This window comes from Euleptes europaea, chromosome 9, assembly GCF_029931775.1.
Source record: "Euleptes europaea isolate rEulEur1 chromosome 9, rEulEur1.hap1, whole genome shotgun sequence".
Taxonomy (NCBI): Eukaryota; Metazoa; Chordata; class Lepidosauria; order Squamata; family Sphaerodactylidae; genus Euleptes; species Euleptes europaea.
Window position 1 is genome coordinate 71229070 of NC_079320.1, and position 9458 is coordinate 71238527.

The following is a 9458-nucleotide window of genomic DNA, read 5'->3' on the forward strand; positions in this document are numbered from 1 at the left end:
AACCTTCTGGCGACCCTGCAGGGTTTCAAGGTAAGAGACGTTCACAGGTGGCTTGCCATTGCCTGCCTTTGTGTAACAACTCTGGATTTCCTTAGTGGTCTCCCATCCAGGTACTAACCAGGGCTGACCCTGCTTAGCTTCCAAGATCTGATGAGATCTGGCCAGCCTGGGCCATCTGGGTCAGGTGGCTTTTTCTTTAGTCTGTCTTTTATTTGCATTAAAAAAAAACCTGCAGATGTTGGTATTGTGCTTGGACTGTACTGATATGGAAGAAAAAGAGCCACAAACTTATCAAACATGGACACAATTTGGCCAGTAGCAAACAAGGGTTGAGAGCTGCCCATGGCCAGCCTGCAGGAGACTGGTATGAGGAAGTGCTTGCTTTGTCAGCACATATACTAAAATTGGAACGATACAGAGAAGATTAGCATGGCCCCTGCGCAAGGATGACATGCTAATTCATGAAGCGTTCCATATTTTTGGGGAGGGGCTGTGGCTCAGTGGTAGAGCTTCTGCTTGGCATGCAGAAGGTCCCAGGTTCAATCCGTGGTATCTCCAGTTAAAGGGACCAGGCAAGTAGATGATGTGAAAGACCTCTGCCTGAGACCCTGGGGAGCCGCTGCTGGTCTGAGTAGACAATACTGACTGATGGACCAAGGGTCTGATTCAGTATAAGGCAGCTTCATGTGTTCAAATCAATTACTGCTGCCTTGCTAATGTGGGTTTCTTTTTGCATTGCAGCAGTAATTGATTTGAACACATGAAGCTGCCTTACACTGAATCAGACCCTTGGGCCAGTCACACACTCTCAGCATCGCTCTACACCTCACAAGGTTGTGAGGATAAAATGGAGGAGAAGAGAATGATGTAAGCTGCTTTGGGTCCCTTTGGGGGAGAAAGGTGTGGTATAAATAAGTTAAACAACAAATAAATAAGTTTTGGAATCATTAATGTTGTCAGAATATTGTACCAAATTTCCTCAAGATTCCAAGTCAGAAGGAGGCAAACATTCACCTCTGGGGCCACCCAGGAATCTCAGTAAAAATGGAAGCACTACTGTGGAGAGCCAGTGTGGTATGAGAGCCAGCTTGGTATAGTGGTTAAGAGCAATGTTTGGAGTGATGGACTTTAATCTGGAGGACCTGATTTGATTCCCCATTCCTCCACATGAGCAGCAGATGCTAATCTGGTGAACTGGGTTGGTTTTGCCACTCCTATACATGAAGTCAGCTGGGTGACCTTGGGCTAGTCACAGCTCTCTTTGAGCTCTCTCATCCCCACCTTCTCTACCCAGTCACAATGAGGTGATCCAGGCTAAATGCACTGGTTTGATCTAAAGTAGTTTTGCCTTCTCCTTTATGGGGAAAGTGGGTGGGGGAAAAGCATTCTCTCCTACTGGCAGTACCCATTCTAAGGTTTCTCTGTCTTTCAGGTTTGCTTATGGTATGCACTGTGACCTCCCCCACCCCCACCCCGGGATGTCTGCCTAGCTGAAACCTGAATATTTCTGATTGTATAGCTTCCTGTTATGGCCTCTGGGCTTTAAAGTGGGGTTTCTGTGGCATCTGACTGTTTTATATTTGTAGAATATTCAGCTATTTGCTGTATAGCAAATCAAAATCAGTATTATTGGATCTTAGTGCAAGAGATATTTTGCAGATATTTAATAAGATTTTTTTTTGCAAACTCTGCTTACTATAACAAAACTTGTAAACTGAAAAACAGGTTCTTAGGGCCAGTTTTATTTTTATACTTTTTTTGTTAGTGGTCATTCAATAATAACAATAACAATAATAATGCCAATTACATAGTGTTTTAAAGTTTTGCACATACATTATCTCATTATTCCTTACAACAACCCTATAAGGTGGGTCAGCTTCAATGTTTCCATATTGCATCACAGCTGCCGGGGAGGGGCTATGGGCTGCGATTCAGAGATGGTGGCTTGCTTAGGGCACTTCACTTCTGGTGTGCTCCTACGCAGAGTTAGTTCAGTCTGTTGAATTCAGTGGGTTGGATCCAAACCCCTTTTTTCCACTAACGGAAGGCAGTTCTGTCAGTGGAATGGAACTTTTCCACCTCCCCTCTTCTACAGAAACCTAAAGATCTTCCTGAATTGCTGCTCCTGGGGGACGGGAAACCATTTCTAGGTTCCACTGTGGGTTGAAGTGGGAAGGAAGGGGAGCAGAAAAGTTCCTTTCTGTTGAAAAGAAATGAATTCCATTCATGGAAACTGAACTTTGGATCCCACACACTGGGCTTAGACTAGAGTAACTCTGTGTATGATTGCACTTATATTGCTTAAGATGTAACATGAAGATGTTACTAGCAAGTAACATGAAGTTTGAAATGGGGTCAGTCCTTGCCGTCAGCTGCTACCTTATACCTGTTCTTGGGGTATTAATTTTTTAAAATTAATTTGAACTATTTGTATCCCACCTCTGTCATTACTGAAAGCGACTTATGATCTCAAAGAATGCAGCAACGGCAGCTAAAACCAACCCTGTAAAAAAAAAAAAAAAGCTATTGATCACAACAATGAAATATATATTCAGCTTGGTTTTTCCCCCATCACTGGGGAAAATGTGCAAAGAGAAGGCTTCTCCCAGCATATAACTTCACTACCCTGTGTTTAGAAAAATCCAATTCCTTTTCTGTTGTGAGAAAAAAAATGTTGTTAACTCTGATGAATACCTCTTTCTCTCTGAGAAACGGTCTGCCATTTGGACGCTTTCTTTCAGTAGCCAGTTCTCAGTTCATTATGGAAAAGAGCATATGCCGGCCCCTTTCAGGCTGTTATCTTGGCCTTTTGTATCTCCAGATGTTAAGCGTGCTGACTTTCAGTCTCTTCCTACCCTTTCACTTTCCCTTAGGGTCCTGATAATGGAGCATCTGTCAGTCTCCTCTCTGTTTTGGCCACTCTTTGAAAAAGAGGCACGTTTAAATGGGTGTTCAGAATTGAAATGTTATCCTCCAGTTTTGGTTTTTATCATGGCCTTGTCGATGTACCAGAAAAGCTAAGGAAGAATCAGTGGAGTTCAGTGGATTTGGAACCAGCCCCTTAAGAAGGAGTGGGTATGTTGTGTTGAAAAAGTGAATCCAGTCATGTTGAAAATTTTCCACTTAATGTTTAGAAAATATTTAGTATATGAATGTCAAATTGGATTTTTTGGTTAAGCAAACCAAAGAAAATTCTAATTTAATATATATGCATGATTTAAAATTTTACCAGCTTTTGACATATAACATTTTAAATGAAGAAACAAAAGTAACTGGGCGTATACTAAATAACAGACCAGCTCATATACTAGAAAAACGTGTAATGTGATTACACAGAAATACTCTAAAAGTCAAAGATCCCCCTCAAAATCCCAACAACATGCTGTACTGATCTGTAGTTTATCTTTACAGTATCATATCAGGATATTAATCAAGTGGACTCTTGGTCTATCATACTTACCTCGTCTTTGTCCACATTTCAACATAATACTGATTTTTTCATCCATTCTGGCAAACACCTGAATCGGGGATAATTGTTAGTATGTTTTCTGTGAGGTTTTGTTGTACTAACTTGTAGGACAATTTTCTCGTCCTTTCTGAAGACAGTCAACCACAGACATTTCTGTGACATTCAAGGGTTAAAAGAGCAGCTGTCTAAATTTCAGCACCTGCCATCAAGGAACACACATGCAGCCATCTGCGACTGGGGTTTCCCCTCTGTGTATAAATTTTGATGTTGAGACTAAACACAGTGATTAAAATTCAGATACTTCAGAATTTAAATCAGACCATCACTTTCTTTGCACACACTGCTACAAGGGACAGTTCTGTGGACTTAAGAATGTCTCCACGTAAAAATTTTGGGGAGCCATCCTGAGGAAATATATATGAAGGCATTATCCTGAATAAACATATATGAAGGTGTCTATACCGAGTCCTACTGTTATATACCATCAGTACGGTCAGTGGCCATGATTCTTCAGGGGGCCAGGCTGAGAGAGCTCATCCCAATACAAGCATACCTTGGAGATATTGCAGGTTCCTTTCTAGACCATTGCAATAAAGCAAATCACGTGAATTTTTTTTGGTTTCCCAGTGCATATAAAACTTATGCCTACGCTATACTGTAGTCCAGGGGTGTCAAACTCATTTGTTATGAGGGCCGAATATGAAATAAATGTCACTTGGTCGGGCCGGGCCATGTCTCTCCAGCCCAGATCGGGAATGGGGGGGTGGCTTCCTTGGCTGACTTGTGGGCTGGATAAGAGCTCTCAAGGGGCTGCATCCGGCCCGCTGGCCTTATGTTTGACTCCCCTGCTGTAGTCTATTAAGTGCGCAGCAGCATTATGTCTAAAAAAAGTACTGTAATAATAATGAAAAAGTTTAAAATATTGCGAGAATTACCACAATGTGACACAAAAACACAAAGAGAGCACATGCTATTGGAAAAATGGCGTCGATAGACTTGCTCGAAAACGTAATATCTGCAAAGTGCAAAAAGTGAAGCGCAATAAAATAAGGTATACCTGTATTTGTGCCTGAGATTCTTTAACTGGAGATGGCGAGGGCTGAATCGAGGACCTCTCCTTTACCTTCAGCTGGGCTGCACAGTGGTATGCCTGACCATACCGCCCCCCTCCTCCCGAACCAAAGACTCTTGTTCTAATCTCATCTGGTAACTGACTCCCCTCCAGACTGTGGGTAACCTGTGGAAGGATATGTTGAGACCTCTGATTGGATCTCCCTACAGAACGTGATAAATAGCCATTTATAGTAATCTTTAAAACAACAACACAGCAATCATTGGAGAGGACCCAATCTGAACTGCCAATTCAACATTGGAGCAGGGATTTTTTTTCTTTCACTCTTTCTTCCTGTTCTCCTTTTCCAGTAGCAATGGGAGGGCAGCACTCCTCTCCCTCTTGCACTCAAAAGGCTGGATTCTTCTGTATCTGCCTGTTTCCCTAACAGCAGCTGGTGGGGGAGGAAATCCCCTTGTGGCTGCCTTTCAACATTAAAGTACATTTTTGGGAAATCCCATTAACAACGTCCCATGTAATATATAGGTTTGGAGGACAGCCTGGGCATTTGTAGCTCAGACTTAAGGTGTGCATTTAGTTTTGTGATGCTGCAGGAAGTATTTTTTCCCCTTTTTTAGAGAATCACTTTTATACCTTTGGCGTAAGGAACTCCACCCTCATCTCTTGCAGCATGGGAAAATCATTGCAAGAAGCCTGAAAAGCTGCAAAATACCGTGCAGACGTTCACCAGTAAAATAGAATGCTGGGAATTTAAGAAAGATGTAGACAAGCTGGAAAGTGTCCAGAGGAGGGCAACAAGGATGGTGAGGGGTCTGGAGACCAAGTCCTATGAGGAAAGATTGAAGGAGCTGGGTATGTTTAGCCTGAAGAGGAGAAGACTGAGAGGGGATATGATAACCATCTTCAGGTACTTGAAAGGCTGTCATAGAGAGGATGGTGCCAAGTTGTTTTCTGTTGCCCCAGGAGGTCTGACCAGAACCAACAGGTTGAAATTAAATCAAAACAGTTTCCGTCTTGACATTAGGAAGAATTTTCTAACAGTTAGAGCAGTTCCTCAGTGGAACAGGCTTCCTTGGGAGGTGGTAAGCTCTCCTTCCCTGGAGGTTTTTAAGAAGAGGTTAGATGACCATTTGTCAGCAATGCTGATTCTGTGACCTTAGGCAGATGATGAGAGGGAATGCATCTTGGCCATCTTCTAGTCACTGGGGGTGTGGGGGGGGGAGGTAGTTGTGAATGTCCTGAATTGTGCAGGGGGTTGGACTAGATGACCCTGGTGGTCCCTTCCAACTCTATGATTCTATGATTCTTATCTTTTCAGTCACAAATTAATTCCTTTTCAAGCCCTTGACTAAATTTAGGAGGTTATACTTTTGTTAGTGGGCCTTGCCTTCCAAGGACAGTAGATGTTATGGCTGATGAGTACTGGGGTACCTGCAAACGAAATGCTGTGCATAGTGGTCATTCCATGCACAGAACCCAAACTGGTGGGATTGATCAATGCTGGGAGTCTCAGATAAAACATTGTGATCTGCATTTAACAAGACATTTTTCCTTCTGGAAACAGAGCCATGCAAGTAGCATTAACTTTGAGTCTAGAAGTACAATGAGGTTTTAAATTTTGCCAACACTTGTTTAAATGCTGCTGAAAGTATTCAGTTACCAGGTGTGAGTATGTTCCAGTTCTGTTGCAGATTACCTATAGAATGGAAAGCCAGCCAATGTTTCTGCCAACTCTCTTTTTAGAAAGTTAGGGGTAACAGTTGGGAACCTGGTAGAATTTGTCAGGAATTTCACAGCCTGAGGCTGGAGACTAATCTAGTGGTCTTACAAGGGTGGTCTTCGCCCCATGGGTCAGGACCCTCAAGTGGAACCCATTCGATGGATTGTGATCCCCCGTAGAGTTTCTGTTTTTGCTGCTCTTTGAAATGTCCTGCAGCTGTGCATCTGTAGCGAATAAGGGTACTGCTCCTGCTTCTCTTAGAAGACAAGTTCACGCAGCAGGTTCAGACTATGGTTTCTCCTCCTCCTGTCAGGTGACTGTGAAGTCATGCAGTTGTCTCCTGCATTTTCATCCCACCTTTCTGGTTCTCTCTAAACCTTAATTTCAAGGTTTGCTTGGTTCTCCCTAAACCTTAATTTTCAACAACCTGTAAGGTGCACTAAGCTGAGAGAGTGACAAGCCTTGGGTCACCCACATTAAACTTACGTTTTGTGGCAAACCTCGGTCTCCCCAGCTGCAGTCTTAACATCCTAACCATTCTACCATACTGGCCACCTGTTTTCAGCTCATCAGGCCCCCGGGCTGTCGCCTTGGGTTCAGAGTGGATTTGAGGTCATGAAAGTTGGATCACTGACTGAGAGGACTTGGGCCTTTCTGTCCTTTTCAGGTACAAAAATAAGTAGGGATGAGAAACATCAGTCCCTTTGATTGATGGTCATCTGTGCTGGCCTCCCTACCTATCCCCTTACTTCTTTGGAATATGACTATGTTGGGGACACTGTCTGCTCCATCAGTATTCAGTATCTGATATGCTCTGAATGAACACGATTTTGTTGTATGTTGCATTTTATATATTAACTTGTTGGCATTTTTAGAATTTTAATGTAGATGAAATGTATTTTTATGGTTTTCAGCTGAGAAGGATGGCCTTATCTGCAAACTAAATCAAGGCCAGTTCTGCTCCCACTGAATGCAAGAAACTGATAAGAAATTATCATACCTAGGTCTATCTAAAGATACCTTATTAAGTAAGGGAAAAAGAGAATCTGTATTATATAAAATTATATAAAAATTAGATTATTCCAGCTCTGTAGTACGTGTTCGTAGAGTATGCTCTACCCAATTTTTGGGTATCCTTCCATCTCTGTGATTGGGAAGAATTGCAACTACTTGTCTGTCCAAGTGTGCTCCTATTTTATAATCCATCTGTTTTTAAATATTTCTACTGTCTAGACATCTGTACACAATTTGCAAGGTACTTTTGCATCACCTTGATTGTGTCTTTTTGCTAGGATCTTTTAAAAAACAAAATTATTCAAGTAGTGTTTACACATCTAAGGTAATATCAAGAAAGTGACCCAAGTATAAATTAAATTCTATAAGGAGAACATTAAGGAATGCTAAACATCACAGTTTCCCCTGTAGGCAGAGTGAACTAATGGTACAAAATCCGTCCTCCATTGAATGATCAGATGAAACCTGAATGCTCTTTATTCAGTAATGTATACTTTTAAATAGCTATTTCTCTAGGCAAGTAGCTGATTTTCCATAATGTGATAAGCTGCTTTTAGTGTGTCATCTAAATAAGCAACCCGACAAGAGGCTAACCCTGTTGATTAGGAGGAATTTAAATTAAGACCTAGTTTAATAAATTAGGTTAGGATTATTATACAAGTTTAATTGCATTATTTCGTATTATTTTGGGAATCTGGTCTAACTGTAACCTGGGTTGTTTGTAATCTGGAAAATTACAAATTTCCATTAGTAATGTGGAAAATAATATTTCCTAAATTGAAGACCTTGGGCTGTATCCAAAGGTATGGGAAACCAGTTGCATGAATTATACGTTAGCAAGTAGGTAGATGCTGCGTGTCAGGCAGGTGGAAGAGAATTGCAGCATTTTTTCAGTTGGCATACTGTAGTATCAACATGTGATGGAACAGATACTGATTTATTTAGTAAGCAGCATATATCCTTGAGGTGTCATGACAGGTTTTATGCACAGTGTAGAGGCTAGGTTACAGTTATAGTTCAGATTCTGCAAACAGGATCTTTGCAGTAGTGAGTTCATAGGATAAAAGTAAAGGTAGTCCCCTGTGCAAGCACCGGGTCATTACTGACCCATGGGGTGATGTCACGTCATGTTTACTAGGCAGACGATGTGTACACAGATTTATTCTCTCATATTTCTATCCCACTCTTCCTCTAGGAAACACACTGTGGCATATATGGGGCTTTTCATATACCAGGTATGTTGGGATGAGGCTGTCTTTCCCAGAACTCCCCCATAAGCTTTGTGAACAGGATTGCCCCACTCTGGGTCCAGTGATCTATCCACTAAAACACGCTGCATCTTTAACTCTTTAGGCTCTTGCTGTTACTTCCAGATGTTGTTCCTGTCATCTGTGTTCCTAAAACCATTAGGAGATCCTCCTGTATATCAGCAGCATCCATTGAAAGACAAATCCTGCTAGGTTGCATCTGTCCAAGATCAGTGCATAGCCACAGTGGTGCCATTTAGGTTGGGACATGGAGGAAGGGGTCCAATGTCAAGAATCTGTTTCTATGGATTCTACACTGGTCCACACTTTTGACCAATTGCCTGGTTGATTAATCATTTTGATATGTAGTCTGTACTAGACAAAATTTTGTTCGTTTTTGGTCTTCTGTGCAGTTTCCCTTTGGGATTGCACACGTGCAGCCCCCTGACCAAAGGCAGTCACATGTCTTGACGCTGCTGCGCCCCCTCTCCTAAGGTCCTTCTTCACTGCCATCTTTTGTCAGTTGGAACTCAAGAACTTTGGCCTATGAGCCAGTTGTCTACTTTGGAGGTTGGAGTTGTCTTCTATCCCTATCCACTCCCATAAGTGTGGTGGTGCTGGGTTGGGTCCAGATGGCCCGGAAGAGTCTATTTAAAAAGCACACTGACTGTGGTGTGAAACCCCTGCAGACTGACAAGCATGCATTATGATTGCTTTGGCTTGGGGAGAGTCATAATGTGGCTGCATGAAAAGCTTGCCAAAAGTTTACTCCTAAGGCTGGGAGTGATAGAGCATTGAAACTGAAAGCCGCTCTTTGGGAGAAGGCCTCTTGGGCTACCGAGCCACTGGATCCGACATCGCAGATCAGTTCTAATAGCAGTAGATCTCCAGGCCCCACCTGGAGGTTGTCAGTACTACTTACCCAATGTGCATCAC

At 42.3% G+C, this 9458-nt stretch overlaps 1 non-coding gene across 1 annotated transcript; it reads left to right on the forward strand.

The window, feature by feature from the left end:
- Positions 1-374: 374 nt before the first annotated feature.
- On the forward strand, positions 375-481 carry LOC130483140 (U6 spliceosomal RNA). The gene has a single exon (XR_008933564.1). It is a non-coding gene; the product is annotated as a U6 spliceosomal RNA (small nuclear RNA).
- Positions 482-9458: the final 8977 nt, after the last annotated feature.